At 48.8% G+C, this 20532-nt stretch overlaps 2 long non-coding RNA genes across 2 annotated transcripts; one reads left to right on the top strand and one right to left on the bottom strand.

Annotated features, from left to right (window-relative positions):
• The first annotated feature begins 6904 nt into the window (after window positions 1-6904).
• Window positions 6905-13694, top strand: LOC135282746 (uncharacterized). The gene is made up of 3 exons (XR_010348790.1): window positions 6905-7356; window positions 8147-9392; window positions 9921-13694. It is a non-coding gene; the product is annotated as an uncharacterized LOC135282746 (long non-coding RNA).
• LOC135282745 (uncharacterized) lies at window positions 8739-9561 on the bottom strand. The gene is made up of 4 exons (XR_010348788.1): window positions 9270-9561; window positions 9009-9131; window positions 8854-8920; window positions 8739-8773 (listed from the first exon to the last, which is right to left on the bottom strand). It is a non-coding gene; the product is annotated as an uncharacterized LOC135282745 (long non-coding RNA).
• Window positions 13695-20532: the final 6838 nt, after the last annotated feature.

The raw sequence follows: 20532 nt of genomic DNA, 5'->3' as shown, positions 1-20532 counted from the left end.
CCCGTATTTAAAACACACCCAGCGTCCTTAAATACCCGAAATAAATACAGTCATGAGAGCTGATAGCAGTGCAAGTCAACTCAGTATTTCTAAATAACTGTTTACCACGATAGCAATTATGGGAAGATGGATGGTTTGAATCTCTAGAGCAAGCAAATAGTTAGAAATAGCTATATTCCTTGCTTAACTTCTGTTCCCATTATTCCACAGACATGTGGAATATATCATTAATTTTAAAGAGGGAAATAAAACCAAATTGAAGGGCCTAGATTCAAAGGCAGCACCTAAGCATCACCATTTATTCCCTCTGTAATGGCTTGAAAATCTGTGTTGGGTTTCCTATGACAGAGCTGGCAGAAGAGTGCTTCCAATTAAATACAGATTTTGTATGGATCAAATTTAGAAACTTTTACTAGTTGAAGGTTCCTGTTAAACTTTGTGGGGACAAATGGTTCTTGGATCCCTAAAAGTTACACATTACACTATGTCTGCTTTTTATATATTTATACAGGCAGTTCTTTCTGTCTGGCTCACCTCATATAAAACCTATTTTTTTTCTTCTTATTTAAAAATAATGATTTGATTTAGTTTAATTTATTTCCTGTAAAATCTTTCTGTCTTTGACACACTGAATCCACTTCCTGATTTAGACCTCTGTGATCCTGCAGACATGGCTGGGTTTGGTACATTTTTTCCAGCTACAGCTATATCTGAAAAGCAGCTCTTTTTTTTCTGAAGATTTTGGGGCAGGTTTTTTGCATGTTGCTCGTGATGTCTAATTGGAAATATTCTTCAAAGGAGCTCAATATCTGGCATTTCTTTATGAGGAGCTGGTCCCTTCTTGCAGCACCTGAAAAGATGAAGAGCCCTTTGAGAACCCTGGCCCAGCTGTGGGTGCTGATCACATTGCAGGGTCAGGTTTGTTGTTTTCCAGGCTGCAGCCAGTGCGATAATTGAGATAATCACCTGTCCCAGTGAGGGAGAAGCTGCTTGGCCCCTGAATGTCCCCTGGCGAGCTTGGTGTCACCTGGACCTGCTCCACACAAGGGGCTGGCCTGCCTTGGAGTGGCCAAGGAGCACCATGGACAAAGTGTTTAATTGTGCAAAGGGATTAATTGTAGGAATTAGAGCTCGTGAGTTTGTTAGGTGAGGGGGGAAGGGCAGGATTTGTCCCTAAACAGGCCAAGGAGCTGTTCCTGGAGAGCTCTGAAGCCTGATTTACCTTTATCCACTGATAAGGATGGATTCCTTTGGCTCTGCCCCTTCTGGGTGATTTGGGCTCTGTGGAGGACTCTGCTCTCCCAGCACTGAGTGCAAAGGCCTGTCCTGATTTCTGGAGAGCCCCAGTCCACCCTGCTGTCCCCAGGGTGGCTCCTGGAGCTCCTCCTCGCTGTGGGAGGTTTCCAGGTGGCACGGGAAGCTGCAGAGGGTGCTGATGGCTGTCCTGAAGGTGCCACAGGAGGTGGCTGCTGTGGCAGGCAGTGCTGGAGCTGTGTGTTCATACCTAACATTAATGCCTCCCCTTGGGCAGAGAGGGGCAGAATCCAGGCTGCCAGCAGAAATGTCCCCTTTTTCATGTGCTGGATGCAGAGAGCTGTCTGCCCTGCCAGGGGAACCTCATTTACAGGAGAATCCTGTGGTGGGGGCCCCACACCAACCAGAGGGATCTCACCCCTCTCTGTGCTTGTGTTCTCAGCAAACCTCAGCACAAAGTTTCTGCAGAGACACCAGCACCAGCCTCTCTGTTCTGGCCGGGGTGTGATGAGGCACAGGGACTCAAGTTGGATTTTTTTAAGGGCACACTTTTGGTTTTGTAAGAGGCAAACTCTCCCCATTAATGCGTGGCCCCGTTAGCTCACACGCCATCCTTCAGTGCTGCTCCTTCCAGCTCGGCCCTGCTGGTTGCAGAAATCCCAGCAAAACCTGAAGGGGCTTTTGTGAAAACAAAGGCAGGCCCCGAGCCAGTGATGGGGAAGGCAGCCCTGACCTGCTGCAAATTCTCAGAGAATCCTTCCCCACTCCGAGCTGCTGTTTCCTGCCTCGCAGTGTTTGCCTGCCTGGATTGCCAGACCCTGCAGGGCAAGGATTGGTTCTCATAATGTTTGCTCTGCCTTTCATAATAGAGTCTGGCTCTCAGGTGGCTGCTATTAATCATGAATTATGTATTAATGGTAATGCTGTGCAGCCAGCTCACAAAATGTGATGAGAACTGGCAGGGATGAGGCTGGCAGGCTGTGTTTTACAGGTGTGGAAGGGGCAGAGCTGGGGGATCCCAGGGCAGGAATTGCAGGAAAAGGGGCTTCATGTTTTATGGAGGCGGATTCTGTGCTCTGGGACCTGAGGAGGGATGGAAGATCAGTTAATCCACAGTGCAAGGTCATTTTAATAGTGATGCAGCAGTGGGAAAGAGAAGGTGACCCCCGAGGGGGGAACCTGGAGGAGCTGCTCCAGTCAGCTCTTGTGGCTCTGCTGTGGAGCTGCCGGCACAAACAGGGCAGGGCAGCTCAGGAGTGGCACAGAAATGGCTCTGGCACATATGGGAAGCTCTGGGGGGGGAGACAAAATGCAGATTAGTGTCTGGAGTTTGTCACAGATACCAAAATAAGGGAAGAGAGAGGACACACAACACAGGGGGAAGGAAAGGAGAAGCCTGCTCCTTGCTGTAGATCCCTGAGCTCCGTGGGTGACTGCAGAATTCTGATTTGGATTTGGGTGTGAGTCTCCTTTACCGTGGAATGAATGAGAACATTATAAACAAGGAAAACCGTAAAAATGAGCAAAGATGAAAACATCAAAGTAGAAGCAAGGCAATCTGCAAATAACAGCATCAGCAAGCACATTAGCAGGATCAGCTGTCCCTGGAAGAGGGAAAAACTCCTCTTTCATTCTGCCCAAAGTCCCTGGGCAGAATGAAAGATTTACACCTGGGGTGAGTGTCCCAGGGCAGGAGTGAGCCTCTGGCCCAGAGCCTGGCCAGGATTTCCCCTGGGAGGGAGCTGGGCTGGATGCAGGAGCCCCTCAGGCTGCTCAAGTGCAGGAGGATGGAACAAAGTATTGGAAATGTTGGGAAACCCACAGCCAGCCCTGAGAGCCTGCATGTTCCCATGGTCCAGCTAGTTCCCATGGTCCAGCTAGCAAAACCTTGGCAAGGTGTGAATGAACAGCTGAGGCCGTGAGAACCATGGAATTCCTGCCCTCTGCCTCGGGCCATGGGCTGCTTTAGAGAAAAAATCACCCCACAGCACTCCCAGAGATACCCCTGTGCTGTGAGAAAAAAAATCACCACAGCACTGCCAGAGATACCCCTGTGCTGTGAGACAAAAAAAAAAAAATCACCACAGCATTTCCAGAGATACCCCTGTGCTGTGAGAGAAATATATCCACGATAGCACTTCTAGAGATACTCCTGTGCTGTGAGGAAAAAAAATAAAAATCATCACCACAGCACTCCCAGATACCCCTGTGCTGTGAGATTTCCCAGGCTGTTAAAGCTCAGGGGAAATGCTGAGCCTGGAGATGCTGGCAGCAATGGGCCCTGGAGATGCCCTGCTGCTCATCCAGGGCTTTTTGGTCCATTTTTCCCTGAATATATGAAGGTGATGGTGGCAGTGGGCCTGCAGCCCGTGGCCACCTCTCCAACCAAGGTCCTGAACCTCATCCAGGCCCTGCTGCTGCCTTGACACGGGCACAGGAGAGGACACAACCCACCCCATTGATGGAGGTGGCTCTTTGAATCAGATTTTGAAAATCCAGCTCAGGGCCAGCTGCAGTGGGACAGGCAAAGGGAGCTGTGGAATAATCACAGGAGCCAGAGAAGTGTTTGTGCTGCCCTGGAATGGGTGTGCCCATCCCTGGCTGTGGTCAGTGTTTGCCACCACCCCTGGACAGGGACAAAGAGAAAATGCTGAGAGGCAAAAGGTGCCTTAGAGAGAGGAGAAACGAGGGCAGAACTGGAGCTGCAAAAAGCCCCTTCAGGTTTTGCTGGGATTTCTGCAACCAGCAGGACCAGGCTGAAAGGAGCAGCACTGAAGGATGGCGTGTGAGCTAATGGGGCCACGCATTAATGGGGAGAGTTTGCCTCTTACAAAACCAAAAGTGTGCCCTTAAAACATGGTGAGATGTGTAAAGCTGTGTGGAAAAGGAGATGCAAAGAGAGAGAAGAGCTGTTCTTTATTTCTCTGTGACACAAGGCGCAGGTCCCCAGTGACACTCTGGTCACCACTGACCAGCAGAGGTTAGGATAAAACCCCCAGACCATCTCTAATCTCAAAAATGAGGCTCAAAACCGTGGTTTTCCTGCTCTGCTGGGGGGGTGGAGACAAGGCTGGTGGATAAAAATGACAATTGGCAGGGCTGGGGCTGCAGGGACAAACTGGGACAAACTGGGATAAACTGGGACAAACTGGGGGGCTCCTCACTCGCAGGATTTGGGGGCTGGAGGGGCAGGACACACCTGGACCCTTTTCCCCGGGGGAAGCAGCGCTAACCCCGGTGCTGTGCCCCGGCCGGCGCTGCAGCCAGCGGATGGCACTGTTGCTGCAAGGAAATTTGGGAAAAAAAAAAAAAAAAAAAAAAAAAAAAGGAAAAAAAAAAGCCACTTAACACTCCAGAACTGTTTGGATGGAAGTTTTCCATTGAAAACGGTTTTGCCAAAATGGAAATGTTTCACGGCACATGTCTGTTCTCCATGAATTTTTAATGGAGAAAAATGTAAATTAATCAGTTTGACTTTATAATTGCAGTATAGCTTGGTTTTTCTTATTGTACTGAATCACTTTATTAATTTATATGGGTCCATAATTCCAATATAATTCTTAATTTATTAGTTGGTTGTTTTTGGTTTTGTTTTTTTTTATCCTAGCGATTAAAAATCTCAAAAAATAAAATGGAATGAAAACATTTTGAAATTTTTCAAAAATAATAATACCAACAACTGCTGTCCGAGAGAAAAAAATCATATTTGACACTCAACGTGAGACAAAAATACGTTTCTGAAGGGTTGAATTTTGTATGGCCTGGGTGATCTGGGTTTGGATCTGCTCTGAATGGGTCTTCTTGCCAAAAAAAAATGCTTGAGGAGCTTTTTCATGGTGCCATGAGAGTGGCAGTGCTGGCCAGCAGAACGTGCTGCAGGAGGTCAGGCCAGCAGGAGTTCCTGGGAGGAATTCCAGGCAAGCATGGACACAAATGCAGTTTGAGATCAGGGTGCAGAAGGAGCTCTGGCTGTGCCAGAGGAGCAGCACAATTTCTGTGCTCCCCTCGGGGATGCAGGGCTGGGCTCTGCTCCTGTGGGAGCTGCTGAGCCCCTGCAGGAAGCTCTGCAGCCAGGAGAAGCACATCTGTGGCATTTTTGGGGGTATCTTCCTCCCCATCAAAGGGAGGAAATGAAGGAGCTTGACTCCATGTTCTTAAAAGCTAATTTATTATTTTATGATATTGTGTTATATTAAAGAATGCTATACTAAACTATCCTAAAGAATACAGAAAGGATACTTGCAGCAAGCTGGAAAGATACTGCTGAAAACTTCTGATTCTCTGCTCCAGAGTCCAACACAGCTTGGCTGTAATTGGCCAATAAGCAAAAACAATTCACATGCAAGCAATGAAACAATCACCTGTTGGATAAACAATCTCCAAACCACATTCCAAAGCAGCAAAGCACAGGAGAAGCAAATGAGATAAAATTGTTGTGGTTTTTTTCCTGAGGCTTCTCAGCTTCCCAGGAGAGAAATCCTGGCGAAGGGATTTTTCCAGAAAATGTGGCAGCGACACACATCCCTTCTTGCTTGTGTCTGACACAGCTCTTTGGTGGCTGTGTCAGCAGTGCAGACAGAACCAAGCCCTGTCCCTGCCTCTGTCAGCTCCTGCAGAGCCCCAAACGAGGCAGAGAAATTCACACTGTAATATTCATAACTGAGGGGGCCTTTAGCCTTTAATAATTAACCAAGTGCTAACTGGAGCTGAGTGCTCCTTTTCCTGACTCCAATTACAGACCCATTTGGCCCAGGCTCAGCTGGGGGAAGAGGCTGAGCAGCAGCGTTCTAACAGAGACCCAGAGCTGAGAGAAATTGTTCTCCTTTGGCCCACACAGTAGATTAAATAAAGCTTTGGGCTCCAGCAGTGGGGGAGCCAAAGCATCAGGGGCTACAGGAGAAAAAAGCACTTCTGCACCCCAGCCACTGAAACCAGGGGGGGCTGTGACACCAGAGGCAGCTCCTGAGCCTGCTGGCCAGTAACCCGCCTGGTCTGAGGTAAAATGCAATGTTCCTCCAGCAGGTGCCAGCTGCTCCTGCCCTTGCCACTTCTCCCGGAGCTGAGCTGAGTGGGAGGCTCCTGCTCGGATTTTCTGCCTGAAATAGAGCTGCTAGTGCAGCTTTAACGAGGAGTTTAGCATTTGGAGAACCTGCTATGATCTTTGCAAGGTGATTTACAAGCCTTGGGTAAATGTTGTGAGTGTTGTGCTGCACCACGACGCTGCTCTGGCAGCTCTGCTGCTCCCCCAGACACTGCTGCTGGCAGGGAGGCCAATTTAGCAGGCACAGCCTCAGTGCTGCTCCAACCCTGCTTCCAAAGGGCTGTTATGCAACCAGGAGGGAAGGGAACCAGCAAATTCCAAATCGTGGTTACCTAGCAGCTACAGCTGAGTGATGGAGCTGCCATGGGTTCTGGTTGTACAATCTTGTTCTTCCTCTGGTTGTACAATCCTCCTTTCCCTTCCTCTCCTTTCCCCTTTCCTTTCCTTTTTCCTTTCCTCCCCTTTCCTTTTTCCTTTCCCCTTTCCTTTCTCGTTTCCCCCTTCCTTTTTCCTTTCCCCTTTCCTTTCCTCCCCTTTCCTTTTTCCTTTCCCTCTTCCTTTTTCCTTTCCCTCTTCCTTCCCTTTCTTCTTCCCTTCCCACCCCACCCAACCAAAACAACCAAGTTTTGTTATTTTTATTACCCCAAGCTCCCCAGCCATGTTCAGAGGCGCTCAGGCAATCCCAGCAGAATCACCAGGAGGGGCTGGGTGCTGTTGGACCTTGTCTCACCGTGGATATTTTCCATCACCAGCTCTCTCTGGCTGCACCATCAGTCCTGGCTGATCCCTGGGGCAGGGCTGGTCCCACGGTGGGGTTTGGCCATTGCTGTGCCCTTCTCCAGCTGCCTGTCAGCAATTAATGAGCCCCCAGGGGATTTCCTGATTTTCAAATTGTTTTCTTAGCACTTAAATAGGAGTAGTTGTGAGGTGGGAGCAGGGTGGGCACAGGAGTGAGGAATTCTCCTGGATTATTGTAAATGGGATCTTCACCTGGGTGCAGGGGAAAGAGGAATTTCCCTTCCTTTGCAAGCATGGAATTTTCAGTCAAAAGCTGGAATCAGGTATTTGTCCCCGTTATTTAGATTTTAATTGTGTTTTATAGATAAATGTCTGTGTTTCATGGCCATCCTGTCTCAGTTTGCCGCCGCCTGCAGGGTTGGTTCAGGGTCAGGCTGTGCCTCCCACGAGGATCCCTGCTCACGACCAGAGCCTGGGAAATAAATTGTGTTTGCCAAATGTCCTGGAAAGATTTGGGCTGGGAGAGCTCCAGCCATGGAGGAGAGCAAGAAAAAAAGCAAATAAACCAGAGTTCTCAAAGGCATAATTGCAGTATTTCAGAATTAACATATACTTCATTTTGGTGGCTCAGTTTTTCAGTGAGAAAACAGCATTTTCTGCAAAAATGTTGCTTGAAACTGAAATTTCCATTGGAAATCTGGCTCTGATGGAAAAATCTCTGATGGATCTGTGCTTGCTGCTTCTCTGTGTTTCTTAAACAAGAACTGAAATTCAGTTTCAGCAACACAGAGTGTTGCTGGCTGCCTCAATCTATAAATATAAATAAGAAGTACAATTGCAATCCCAGTTCTGTTCTGTGGAAATATAAAAACCATTGGAATGGGTGAAAATGAAGAATCTGGGAAGGGTTGAGCTTTGAGGATGATCTGATGATTCCAAGAGGCCATTAAACATTTTTAGCACTTGTACAGAAAGTCAAAAGTTTTTCAGAGGTTTTTTATTGAAAGGATCCCAGCAAGCTCTATTAGGAGAAGTGGGTACTCATGGGAAACATCAGAGTAAAGACAGGAGTGCTCCACACATTTTGGTAAAGATAATTTTTGGTTTCTCCAGGCCTGTTCACCCATCTGTAATCCCTTCAAATTCCATTAATTGAAAATGCTGCACCAGTAGAGAGGGGAAAAAAAGAAAAGAAAAATAAATACAAAAAAAAAATTGTTATAAGGGAAAAAGCCAAAGTTGTTTGTCAAAGTGATGCAGCAGAAGAAGTCTGACTCTCCAGGAGTGCAGGAGGGACCAAAGCTGAAGCTCAGAGGTCTCCAGGCTGTTCCTGAGTTTCACCTTGCACAGACCCCTGCTCCTCCCACACTGGAGCTTCCACAGGCAGGAACTGCAGCTGGCTCCCACAAGGAACCCTTGGAATATCCAAATCCTTGGAATGTTTCAGCTGCAGAAATTCCAGCAGAGTCCTGGTTTCCATCTGAGAGTGTGGGGAGCAAAGCTCAACTCCTGCTTTTATGTCCAGGTTCATTTTTTATCTCAGGTTTCAGTTTTCTGTTCTGCTCACAGCCCCAGGAAAGGGAAAATCAGGTGAGCTTTTGTTCCATGTTCTGTACCAGAAATTCCAGCCCTGGTTCAGCCAGTTCCCCCTAAAACTCATCAAAACCAGCCTTTTGTTTCTGAAAATGCTTTTTGTAAGAAAATGCTCAACCAGCTTCACTCAGGGTACTGTGGCATTAACTGTAAATAATAATTATGAGGAGAGGATTTAAAAAACCTTCACAGGTTCTGATTAGGATAAAGACCTAGATTAAACTTGCCTGAAACACTGGAAAACAGTAGTTAAATCCTCTGATGTGCTTTGTTATGTTCCTGGCCATGAAAACCCTGGAAAAGAAGGGGATTAGCAGAAAATGCAAACCAGAGGGGGAAATTGCTCTTCAGGAGAAATTTGAAGTTGTTACACCAAATTTACCTTGGTGAGAGCAGAGCTTTCTTTGAGATCTGGGGCACGAGATGTTTTGCCTCAATTTTCATCCACAGCTTTTCAAAAGCCACAAGAAGGTGCAGGTCACCCCCATGGAAAGCCAGGAGACTCCTGAGGAAAAACAGCCAGCAGGGATTTTTAAAATAATCAAAGAAGAATAAACCATGAACAAGTCCCAGAAAAATGCTCAGGAGGCGGAGAGTTCATTTTTTAAACTGATCTCTTCTCCCTGCAGAATCTTGCTCCCACCTTATCAATATTTTAGGAAAGAAAGAGAAACCTTGTGCAGCTGCAGAAGCAATTTGGAGGGATTAAAAATTTATCCTGTTTTGAGCAAAGCTTTCAGCAGGTGCTGGAATCACTTAATCAAAGGTGGGTGACCTGCCCAGCTCCCCCTGCCATGGCTGGGACTGGGGAGGGAATTCTCCTGTCAGAATTCCTGCCACACTGGGTCACACACTTTGCCTAGAAAAGCAAAAAAAAACCAAGTCTAGAATGGAAAAGTGACTTTTTCCTGCTGGTTTCTTTCATTTGGTGATGGAATAGAGGCAAGCAGGTTATATCAGGCTTTGAATTTGGCTCAGTAATTAAATTGATTAACAGCAGCTGAAACCCAGAGTTTGGGCTCTGCAGGAAATTTGGACAATCCCACGTTGATTTTCACTCTAGAGTAGAAGGAGCCATGTGGATTAGAAATTTCCAAAACATCCCCCTCACCAAGAATTTTATTGAAGTGAAGAAAAAGGAAAATAGGAAACCTCCAGCTGACACACAGAAATCAACCCAAAAGTTTAATTCCTGAAAGCCTTTCAAACATATGGGTTGGTGTTTTGTGGTTTGTTTTTTTTTTTCATTGCTAAAGGAACCTAATTAAAACATTTCCTTTACTGTGCTTTTCAGTGGAATTTCACTGTGATTATGATGTTGGATGGAACATTTTGCTGAAACAAACCAGGTGTGGAGACACCACCTGGGAGACTTTTCCCAAATTTCCTTGGTGTGTTTGGCACTGGGACAGCCGGGGGACAAACCCCAGAGGAGCTGCCCAGCCTGGCCAAGGACAGGGCTGTGGGATTTCCCTGCTCTGGACGGGGCACAGAGACCCCATCCCTCTGCTCCTCACTCCCACCCACCAGGAATAATTGCTTTCATCAACACCACTCATCAGAGCAAAGAATAATCCGATTTCCTGGCGTGGTAAGAGCTGCTGTGTGTCAGAGTGTGATGGGTTACAGCAGGGCAGGGAGATCGGAGGGGAAATGTGGGCACAGGTCCTGTTGGGACGTGGAAAAATGCAAATTGGAGCTTCCTGGGGGGAAAAAACAGGAACCATTTGTACTCCCCATGGTCCTTGGGGCCCTCTGGGAGCTCAGGCTGGGCTTTAGGATCTGTGTCCCCAGTTCAGGCTGGGCTTTAGGATCTGTGTCCCTAATTCAGGCTGGGCTTTAGGATCTGTGTCCCTAATTCAGGCTGGGCTTTAGGATCTGTGTCCCCAGTTCAGGCTGGGCTTTAGGATCTGTGTCCCCAGTTCAGGATGGGCTTTAGGATCTGTGTCCCTAATTCAGGCTGGGCTTTAGGATCTGTGTCCCTAATTCAGGCTGGGCTTTAGGGTCTGTGTCCCCAATTCAGGCTGGGCTTTAGGATCTGTGTCCCCAATTCAGGCTGGGCTTCAGGATCTGTGTCCCTAATTCAGGCTGGGCTTTAGGATCTGTGTCCCCAATTCAGGCTGGGCTTTAGGATCTGTGTCCCTAATTCAGGCTGGGCTTTAGGATCTGGAGGAGCTTTTGGGGAGAGGTTCTCAGGTGGAGAATGGGGTTGGGGTGGGGCAGGGGCACAGAACATTTGGGGTGTCCGGGACAGCCCTGGGATGTGCCCCAGCACACAGGAGAGTTTCCATCCTGGGGGGCAAACTCTGTCCCAGCTTCGATTCTGTCCCAGTGCAAACCAGGAGTTGTTGGGAACAATTCCCAGCTCAGTTTGGGCTCGAGGGGAAGGAAATCCCCTCCCTAAACCCCTGTCTGGGAGGACAAATGTTCTCCTGGCCTTGGGAGTGCTCTGGTGTCCCACACATCCAAAGTGCAGACGGACCCAGGGGAGAAATAACCCAGTGAAAGGGGGGAAAATACAAAATATGTCTTTTCCAGTCAGAGGATTCCAACTTTGGACCTCAGTGCTGGGCAGGTTTCTGCAGCATTTGTCACAGGTAATTCTGGCAATCTATTCCTGGCTGAAGTGTAAATAATTGCTGCCAGAATGCCATCGTGGTGCTGAGGAATATTTCTCCAACAGAAGAGAAACAGCATGTTGATTCTTGAACCACAGAAAGCTATAATTGTCATTTAAAATCTGGCACGTTGTTTAAAATACTGAATTCTTTATCTTTTGGAATCTTTATAATTATACATCTAAACCATCACTCTGAATACATTTGCAAGTGTTGTTCCATTTTTAAGATCTTCCCCAATTTAAATATCAAGGCCCGAGAGAAAAATGAAATTAAAAAATCCTACCTGCACAGAAAGCAGAACCCATTCTGTTTCAAAGCTATTCATTCCTGTTATAGTTACAAAAAAAAAAAAGTTATAAAATTATAACACTTATTTAAAATGTCTTTTCTCACACAATAGCAAATGTTCCTGCTCCTCCTCTCACCATAAAACCACCATATCAAATACCTTTTTTCATGAAATGATAGAAGTGCTGGGGGAAAAACCCACAGAATATTAAAACTTCTCAGCTTCAGAGATGCCAAACTGTTATCAAGGACTGTGAGAGGGTACAAATTTTCAGAAATATTGAAAGGAGAGGGGAAAACCCCAAGCTTTGACAAGAACAGGATGATCCCAGCCACTGGCTCTTGCTCACAGCCCAGAATTTCAGCCGTGAGATAATCAGGCTTCCAGGGGCTGGTGTGGAGAAGGCTCTGCCATGGATCAGGCTCTGATCTCTGGCCTGGCTCTCATTGTGTGCAGTTATGCACTGGAAGAGTTTTAGAATAAAATAATAATAATAACCCCCCCCCAGGAGCAGGGGCTGTGAGACAGGAAAATCCCAGATCCCTGGGTTAGCTCTGCCCTCCTGTGATGTCTGGATGCAAGCAGAGCTCCTGAAAATGCAGAGCCTTGGGCTGGAGGGTCTGGTGCTGATCTGCCCAGGGAACGCTCTGCCAGGAGGGAAGAAAGGAAGCCGACACTGCTCTACCCACAAAGCGCTGTGAAATGGGATTACAGGCACGGGAGGGGCTGCCAGATCCTGAGGGTCCATGGAACAATCTCCACGTGAGTTCCACCATGGCGGCTGGCAGCCAAAGGGCAGTGGAAGACCTGCAGGTGGTCTTGTTCCTGAGCTGATTGCTGACTCCATGGGTTATCAGCCCCAAGGAACGCCCCAAGGAACATCCCAAGGAGTGTTCCAAGGAATGCCCCAAGGAACACCCCAAGGAACATCTCAAGGACTATCCCAAGGAATCTCCCAAGGACTACCCCAAGGAATATGCCAAGGAGTATCCCAAGAAGTATCCCAAGGAACACCCCAAGGAATCCCCAAGAAACATCCCAAGAAATACCCCAAGGAGTATCCTAAGCAGTATCCCAAGGAACACCCCAAGGAATCTCCCAAGGAATACCCCAAGGAATCCCCAAAGAACATCCCAAGGAATCTCCCAAGGAACACTCCAAGGAATATCCTAATAAATACGCCAAGGAACATCCCAAGGAACACTGCAAGGAATCCCCAAGGAACATCCCAAGGGATATCCCAAGGAATCCCCAAGGAACACTGCAAGGAATCCCCAAGGAACATCCCAAGGGATATCCCAAGGGATATCCCAAGGAATCTCCCAAGGAACACCCCAAGTGCTGTTTGTGTGCTCCTGGTGCCACCCGTGTGTTTTTGGTCAGCTGGAGGAAGAGAAGCCAAAACTCCACCACACTTTGCTTAGAGAGAAATTCTGTCCAAGTGCTGTGAGCAGTTTGTGGGAAGGATCGGAGCTGCAGCAGTCCTGCAGTGACATGCTTGATTGCTGGGGAGAGGAGATGTAATGATTCTGGACAGCAACTGTCAGGGTTAAGAAAGTTATTTGTTCCATTGGTTTATGGCACAGACTAGTAGTATTTTATTGTCAAACAGAATTAGTTTTATATCAAGAAGAGTGATTACTTGGGTTCACTGTGTTTGAGATTAAACTTGATGATTTCATGTCCATTATTGATTTAGGCTTTACATTCAGAGGAGTAGCAGTTTATATTTTACTTAAGGGGATTTGATCACAGTAGATGGAATCTTCAATGGTTTCTGCAAATAAATTAGTAAAGTTGCTGTGCCTTTTACAGTAACTGCAGAAGGAAAGTGAAAGGGGGTTTAGCTCAACTAAAAAAGTGCAAAAAGATGGCAAAAATGCTGCTGAGCTTTTGGAGGGTGTAGGGACACCTGAGAACGGGGTGCAGAAAAGCAGGAGCCACCCAGGGGGTGCTGAGCCCCTGGCACTGGGCAGCTCCAGGTGAGGCAGCACTGCCAAAGCCCCAGTGCACTCCATCTCCTCTAATTCATCCTGAAATTACACCCAGGGAGAGAGGGACATCCAGGGGACATTCCAGCCTCAGAGGAGGGCCAGATGTGGGAGGCAAATGTGCAAAATAATGCCTGTGCCTAAAAATCCCTCCTGAAACCCCCTAAGGCAGGCAGGCTGGAGCCATCCTGAGCTCCTGGGCAGCACAGAGCACTCCTGCCAGCTTTGCCAGAGCTGGCACAGCCAGGCCCAGCCCCTCTGGCCTCCCAAAGCTGGGCTTTGCTGGGCTCTGCTCAGAGCCAGCTGTGGATGCTGAAGCTCTCAGCCCGGGTGGGTTTGGGAGCCCTGAGCTGTCCTCACTCCTCCCTTGGCTTGTGCAGGGCCCTGTGACCCAGGCACTGTTCAAATGCCCATTTTGAAGGTGTTTAGACCCAGCTGGCAGTGCTGTGCACTGTCACCTGCAGGGTTACAGGGCCTTGGCAGCCTCACCCCACAGCTGCCCCACACCCCTCAGCCTGCAGCCAAGCCTGCCCAAAATGGGATCTGAGCTGTGCCTCAGGCTGTGTTCAGCTCCCAGGGGTTCTCCTGTCTCCATCAGACCCAAACATGGCCCCTTCCTGTGAGATGGTGATTAGGAACAGATCTTGTTTGTGCTCTGCTCCTGCCCAGCGTGCAGGGCACAAACACCCTGTGAAGAGTTAAACCTCCCAGCTGCCAGGGTGGATGGCAGCCGATGCTGCCAGGGCTCAGGTAATGATGTTTTCCCTTCTGGACCTGGGGTCACTCCCCGTTCTTGGCTCTCTGCAGTGTTTGCTTCATTAGGGACACAGCAAAGCCCAGCTCTGCTCGTCCGCAGGGTCAGGTGTTTACTGCCTCATTTTTCCCCTCACTTTCAATTAGTGCCCTTTGCCTCCTGTCCTTTTGCTGAAAGACACGGAGCAAAACCTGGCTGCATTTCCTCCTCTCCTTCCCCTGCCATACCAGGGACAGTGCTGGGGCTGCTGGGGCTCAGCAGAGCAGCTCTGAGCTCCCAGCCTCCATCACCTCCAGGCCTGGGAATCACCTTGGGGCACCCAGCACTGGAAGCAGCTCCCCAGCTGTGGTCCCTCCAGTGCTAAGCAGCTTCTCCAGACTTTAGAAAGATTTCTCCACTCCAGCAGAGAGAAAAAATGAGGAGGAAGCAGATGCATGGCTTTGAGACCAGTCAGACACGTTCAGAGATGGGTGTTAAAAAGCTGCTGCCAAGAGCATTTTTTTTGGTTTTTATTATTTTTTGCTAATATGGGAGTTTGTTTATCATTTGAGTTTCTCTGTCCAGTGAACTGGCTCATATTTAATGGCTCACTAAGTTATGCCTACAATGGAAATGACAGAGCATGTGTTTTCTCATTTAGATGGATGGACAAGTGCCCTTTTTTTGCTGGAAAGAGAACAAAGTGAATCCAAACTAATGGTCACTTTGAGTGGTTCCAAGGGCTTGTATGAAGTCACATGAACATTTTCATCTTTGAAACTGGTGGAAAGTGAGGCAGAGGGCAGGTGTGTCTCTGGGTCAGCTCCTGCCAAAGGAGGGGAAGCAGCTCCCTCACAAACCCCACTGTACTGACAACAGCATGCTCCCATTTTTGGGGTTGTTGGCATGATCTGCCTCAGATCACTCAAATTTTCATTTAAATACTCTCCATCCTCACGAGCTGACCAAGAGCATGACAAGGTAAGACAGACACAGTGAAAGAACAGCAGCACAGTCAGGTAACAGCTGAACGTGCAGGAAAATCCTGGCTGTGCTCCTTGTTTGCTTTCTGAAACACCGAGTCAAGCGTCCTTGTGGAAATGAAGCTTAGTTTCAAGTGCCTCAGGACACCTGCCTGGCTCCTGGGTGGGTGGGAGGCTCAGACAGGCAAGGCCAGGCTGCTTTTGGGGCTGTGGGACCAGCACAGGGGCTCCTGTGCTGCTGGGCAAGCTTTGTCCCCCCTGGGCTGGCCCTGCTGCCCCTCAGCCACACCTGGGCACGGCTGGGTGCCCTGAGGGTGCCCAGGGCATCAGCAGCTGCCTGTTGGAGATGTAATCAGGAATTGTTCCCCTTTTCTGAGGTGCTTTCTGCTGGGGGTGTCCGTGGGAGGGAATGCAGCCAGAGAGGATGGGCTCTCCAAATCAGGGGATGCCCTGAGGATGGGGATGCCCAGGCCTTTCCAAAGCCTGACCCAGAGGAAAGCAGCTTCTGTGGGGCAGCAAATGAAATGGTTTTAGGGATGTGCTCAGGTCCTTCTGGCACAAGCCCGAAAAGCCTGAAACCTTTGCTAGTTTAGGTGATGTGTGTGGTGCTCTTACAGCACTGGTGAGGTTACAAGGATGCATTAGAGATGGCTCAAAGCCCAAAAAGAGCTTGAACACCTCTGACCTGCAGGTCAGATCTGACTGAGGGCAAACAGAGGCACCCACGCCCCGTTTACAGGCGTGTTCCAAAAGGATGATGTTCGTTTGGTGCATTTCTGTGCAGTGGTGCTGCAGCTAAGGGAGTGTGTGCCCCCGAGTGTGTGTGCCCCTGAGTGTGTGTGCCCCTGAGTGTGCCCCTGAGTGTTTGTACTCAGTGTGTGCCCTCCGCACTGCTCCAGGATGAGTGCAGCATTGGCTGTGCATTGATTGCAGCACTGACTGCATTTTCTGTGCATTTACTGCAGCAGTGACTGCATTTCCTGTTCATTCATTGCAGCAGTGTCTGCACTGGCTGTGCATTCATTGCAGCAGTGACTGCATTGGCTGCGCATTCATTGCAGCAGTGACTGAATTTTCTGTGCATGGATTGCAGCAGTGACTGCATTGGCCGTGCATTTGTTGCAGCAGTGACTGCATTTTCTGTGCATTCATTGCAGCAGTGTCTGCACTGGCCCGTGCAGTTACTGCAGCAGTGAATGCACTGGCTGTGCATTCATTGCAGCAGTGACTGCATTGGCCGTGCATTTACTGCAGCAGTGAATGCACTGGCTGTGCATTCATTGCAGCAGTGATTGAATTTTCTGTGCATGGATTGCAGCAGTGACTGCCTTGGCTGTGCATTTACTGCAGCAGTGCCTGCAGTGGCCGTGCAGTTACTGCAGCAGTGCATTTACTGCAGCAGTGCATGTCTCCAGCACTGCTGCAGGCTGGTTCTGCACAGCTGGCACTGCTCACACCCCGCTGCAGCCCTGGGGACATTTTCTGCTGATCTCTGCTCTGGGCTCAGAGCTTGGTGGCACTGCCACGGGCCAGCAGCAGTGCTCGGGTTTGATTTTGTTCCTCTGAAGCCTGGCTGTTCTGCTGGTTCTGTGTCACACACGGGGACCTTCAGGACACTGAAATAACACCGTGGGAGTGGGGGTGTTTGTGTGTGTTGTGTCCCTGGGTTTTGTTTTCTGTGGAGCACTCAGTGCCATCAGTCTTTGTCCAAATGGCCGAGGACTTTTCATTTTAAAACCCTACTGATTAAAAAAAAAAATTCCTACAGAGAATTCCATGGTATAAAGAGTGTCTTCTGCTCTGCCTACCACAGGTTTAAATTGGAGGATTAAAAATATCCATTCTTCATTTCCACTAAATCCTAAGCTGCTTATTTGGTTTTTGTATCGTCAGATCCCATTGTTTTTAAAACAGACTAACCCAAGATTACCAGAAGGAACGAGACAAGCCTTCATCTGCATTGGGTTAGAAATCCTGATGCTGATGCATATGGTTTTGGAAGCATGATGCCCTCTGAGAGCTTCAGAACAGGTCTCAAAGCATCACCCACTTTGCTTTAATTTCCTAAGCCAGCTGCCTCTCTCAACAAGACAGCTCAATTCTATTCCCTGAGTGATCAACCCTGCAGAAACTGCCCAAGTGGATCCCTGGAACGGGAAGGACAAGGAATGCAGAGTTCTGCTGCACGGGCAGCATGGAGAGGGGGCAGAACTGCTGATTCTTCTCCCTGGCCCTGCAGTGTCCCAGGCACAGCAGCTCTGGCAGCAGCTGCAGGGCTGGGGTCACCATGGCATTTTTATGGAAAATCCTTTCTATAGGATTTTCTCCTGAGGAGCTGAGGAGCCTCAGGAGAGAAATGCAAACAATAACTGTCTGCTGCTGTGGAATGCAACAGGCGCATCTTCCATTGGTCCATGTGGATTGTTCTCACTTGATGACCAATCACAGCCTGTGAGCAGTCACAGGATTTTGTTATTCATTCCTTGCTTTTTCTTTCCAGCCTTCTGATGGATCTTTTCTCTCTATTCTTTTAGTATATTTTCAGAATATAATATAATATAATATAATATAATATAATATAATATAATATAATATAATATAATATAATATAATATAATATAATAATGAATCAGCCTTCTGAAACATGAAGATTCTCCTCTCTTCCCTCATCCTGGGACCCTAGAACACAGCCAAGGCTGGGGCTGTGTTTCATTTTCCAGCCTCCAGGAGCCAGACCCCTGAGGCTGTCTGCCCCTGCTCCTGTCCCAGTCCAGCTCCTAGCAAGGCCAGTGGCAGTTTCAGCTGAGAGAGCCTCCAGGATTTGGCCTGTTTGATTTGTGACAAACACCACTCTGCAGTCTCCTGCCTGCCACATCCTCAGGGCTCCTTTTTTTGGAAGACAAAACCCAGCTGTAATTGTTGGGCTGTTTCTTTCCCAGATGAATGCAGGGAACTATTTCCAGTGCCACAGGTATTGGTCAGGTGTTTGGGGCAGTTCAGTGTGTGTGTGCATGTGTTTGTGCGTGGATAAAACAGAACTAAAGACTGCTTTCCTGTGAAAGCTCTCTGATCTTTTCTGGGAAAGATTTTTGGTCTCTGGGTGTGAGTAAAGGCACTGGCAGCCCTCAGATGCTGCTGAAGGGATGGGTGTCCCAGTAATGGCCAAACAGGGACAACAGGACTGCCAGGACACAAAAAGTGTCATTTATAAAAAACATTTCTTGTTTCAGGGTTCAGAACACCAAGGGGGACCGAGTGGAGTCTGTGCCCAAAGCACAGAACTGCTTCTCTGAGGCACTTCCTAAATCACACTTGTCAATCCATTTGTCCAATTGACTTCATACAAAACCACATTTCAACACATTAGCAATTACAACAGCGCTCATTAAATCATGCAGGTGATGTTAAATTGCTCCCATTAGTGCAGAGGCAGCCCTTGGCTTTGGGACAGGCAGGTCCCAGGTATGGGCCTGCAGGGGGATGCAGGAGGAGGCAGGGGGATGCAGGGGGATGCAGGAGGAGGCAGGGGGATGCAGGGGGATGCAGGGGGATGCAGGAGGAGGCAGGGGGATGCAGGGGGATGCAGGAGGAGGCAGGGGGATGCAGGAGGAGGCAGGGGGATGCAGGAGGATGCAGGGGGAGGCAGGAGGATGCAGGGGGATGCAGGGGGATGCAGGGGGATGCAGGAGGAGGCAGGGGGATGCAGGGGGATGCAGGGGGATGCAGGAGGAGGCAGGAGGAGGCAGGGGGATGCAGGAACATGCAGGAGGATGCAGGGGGATGCAGGAGGCACCTCCTGGGGCTGATTCCCAGAGCCTGCAGGAGGCCCAGCTCCTGAGCTAGCATGGGAACTGTGGGTTCCTGGCTCTGCCAGAATTTCCAACACCTGGAGAAAAAGCTGAGGCTCAAATTCCCTTTTTTAGCATTAGCAAGGTGCTCTCCTGCAGCTCTGTGAGGAGGTCAGTGGTCACTTGAGAATTTTGGGGCTCTTGGAGTCAGAGAATTCTCTGCAGAGAATTCAGAGTTTGTGACCTGTGGTGGTCCCACTGGAGAGCTCAGGGGCCGGGTTTGGTTTGTGCCCTTCCCTGTAAATCTGCACGTGTTCTGTGGGGTGTTCACTCTCCCCTCCTGCTGCAGGGGAGGCAGGACAGGGCTGGAGCAGGGAGCAAACCCCGGCTGTGCAGTGCAGGGTTTGTGCTGCCCTGAGGAAGGGGCCCACGAGAACTCCACATGCTGGCTCCTGCTCCCTGGCAGGGACACATCACCCTCAGCCCGGCCAGCAGCTCACCCTGGCCAGCACCAACACCAAAGGGTTAAAAAAAAAAACAACCACATGAACATTATTTTTATTTCTCCAGCAAAATCTGTTTCTTTCAGTCTTTCATTTGCTTCTCTTCTGAAGACTCAAGTCTTTATTTCAGACATCTGCCTATAGAAAATAAGTATTTTTTAAAGGGCACATTAAAAGATGAAAACTGAAGCTTGAATAACTTAATCAGCATACAAATTACACAGATATAAAAGTTCTGTTTCATTGTCTTAACTTACAGTTTATTTTGTACAGAATTCATTATGTTATACATCTAAGACTTATTATATTGTATAAATATCTGGGGTGTGATGTATATACATATCCAGTGTTATAATTCAGCAATTAATGTATGCATTTCACAATACACTCTCGTGTATTTCAATGTAGTGCACATGATTTAGATTCCATAGAAGAGCACATCTGCTAGGAAAAAATCTGCATTTCCTTCCTGGGGCTTTAATCCCACCTTGCAAGACGAGGGTCTTCTCCCTTCTCAAACGGACTCTTTGCACTGTCTATGGCTGTAAGGTCTTCTTGTACATTCCCCAAGATGAGTTAAGGACCAGCAGCTCCAGACATGAACGTGGGGGTGTTGAACAGTGGGGGGAGAGTGGGGCAGGGTCCCTAAAGGGTGAAAAAGGGGCACAGGGAGCCCCAAGAGTGGGGCAGGGTCCTAAAGGGTCCCTAAGGGTGGGGAGGGGGCACAGGGAGCCCCAAGAGTGGGGCAGGGTCCCTAAGGGGTGAGAAAGGGGCACAGGGAGCCCCAGCTGGGCACTGTGGGGTGAATGGAACAAAAGGTTCTCCCCATGGGAACTTGCAGCTCTCCCTCTTCTGTCCTGTGCACGCCTGGGCTCTGCTGCCCCTCCTGTCCCTGCTGTCCCTCCTGTCCCTGTCCCTCCTGTCCCCGCTGTCCCTGTCCCTCCTGTCCCTGTCCCTCCTGTCCCCGCTGTCCCTGTCCCCGCTGTCCCTGTCCCTCC

Source organism: Passer domesticus, chromosome 17 (assembly GCF_036417665.1).
Source record: "Passer domesticus isolate bPasDom1 chromosome 17, bPasDom1.hap1, whole genome shotgun sequence".
NCBI lineage: Eukaryota > Metazoa > Chordata > Aves > Passeriformes > Passeridae > Passer > Passer domesticus.
This window is presented reverse-complemented; position numbering and strand designations above follow the sequence as displayed.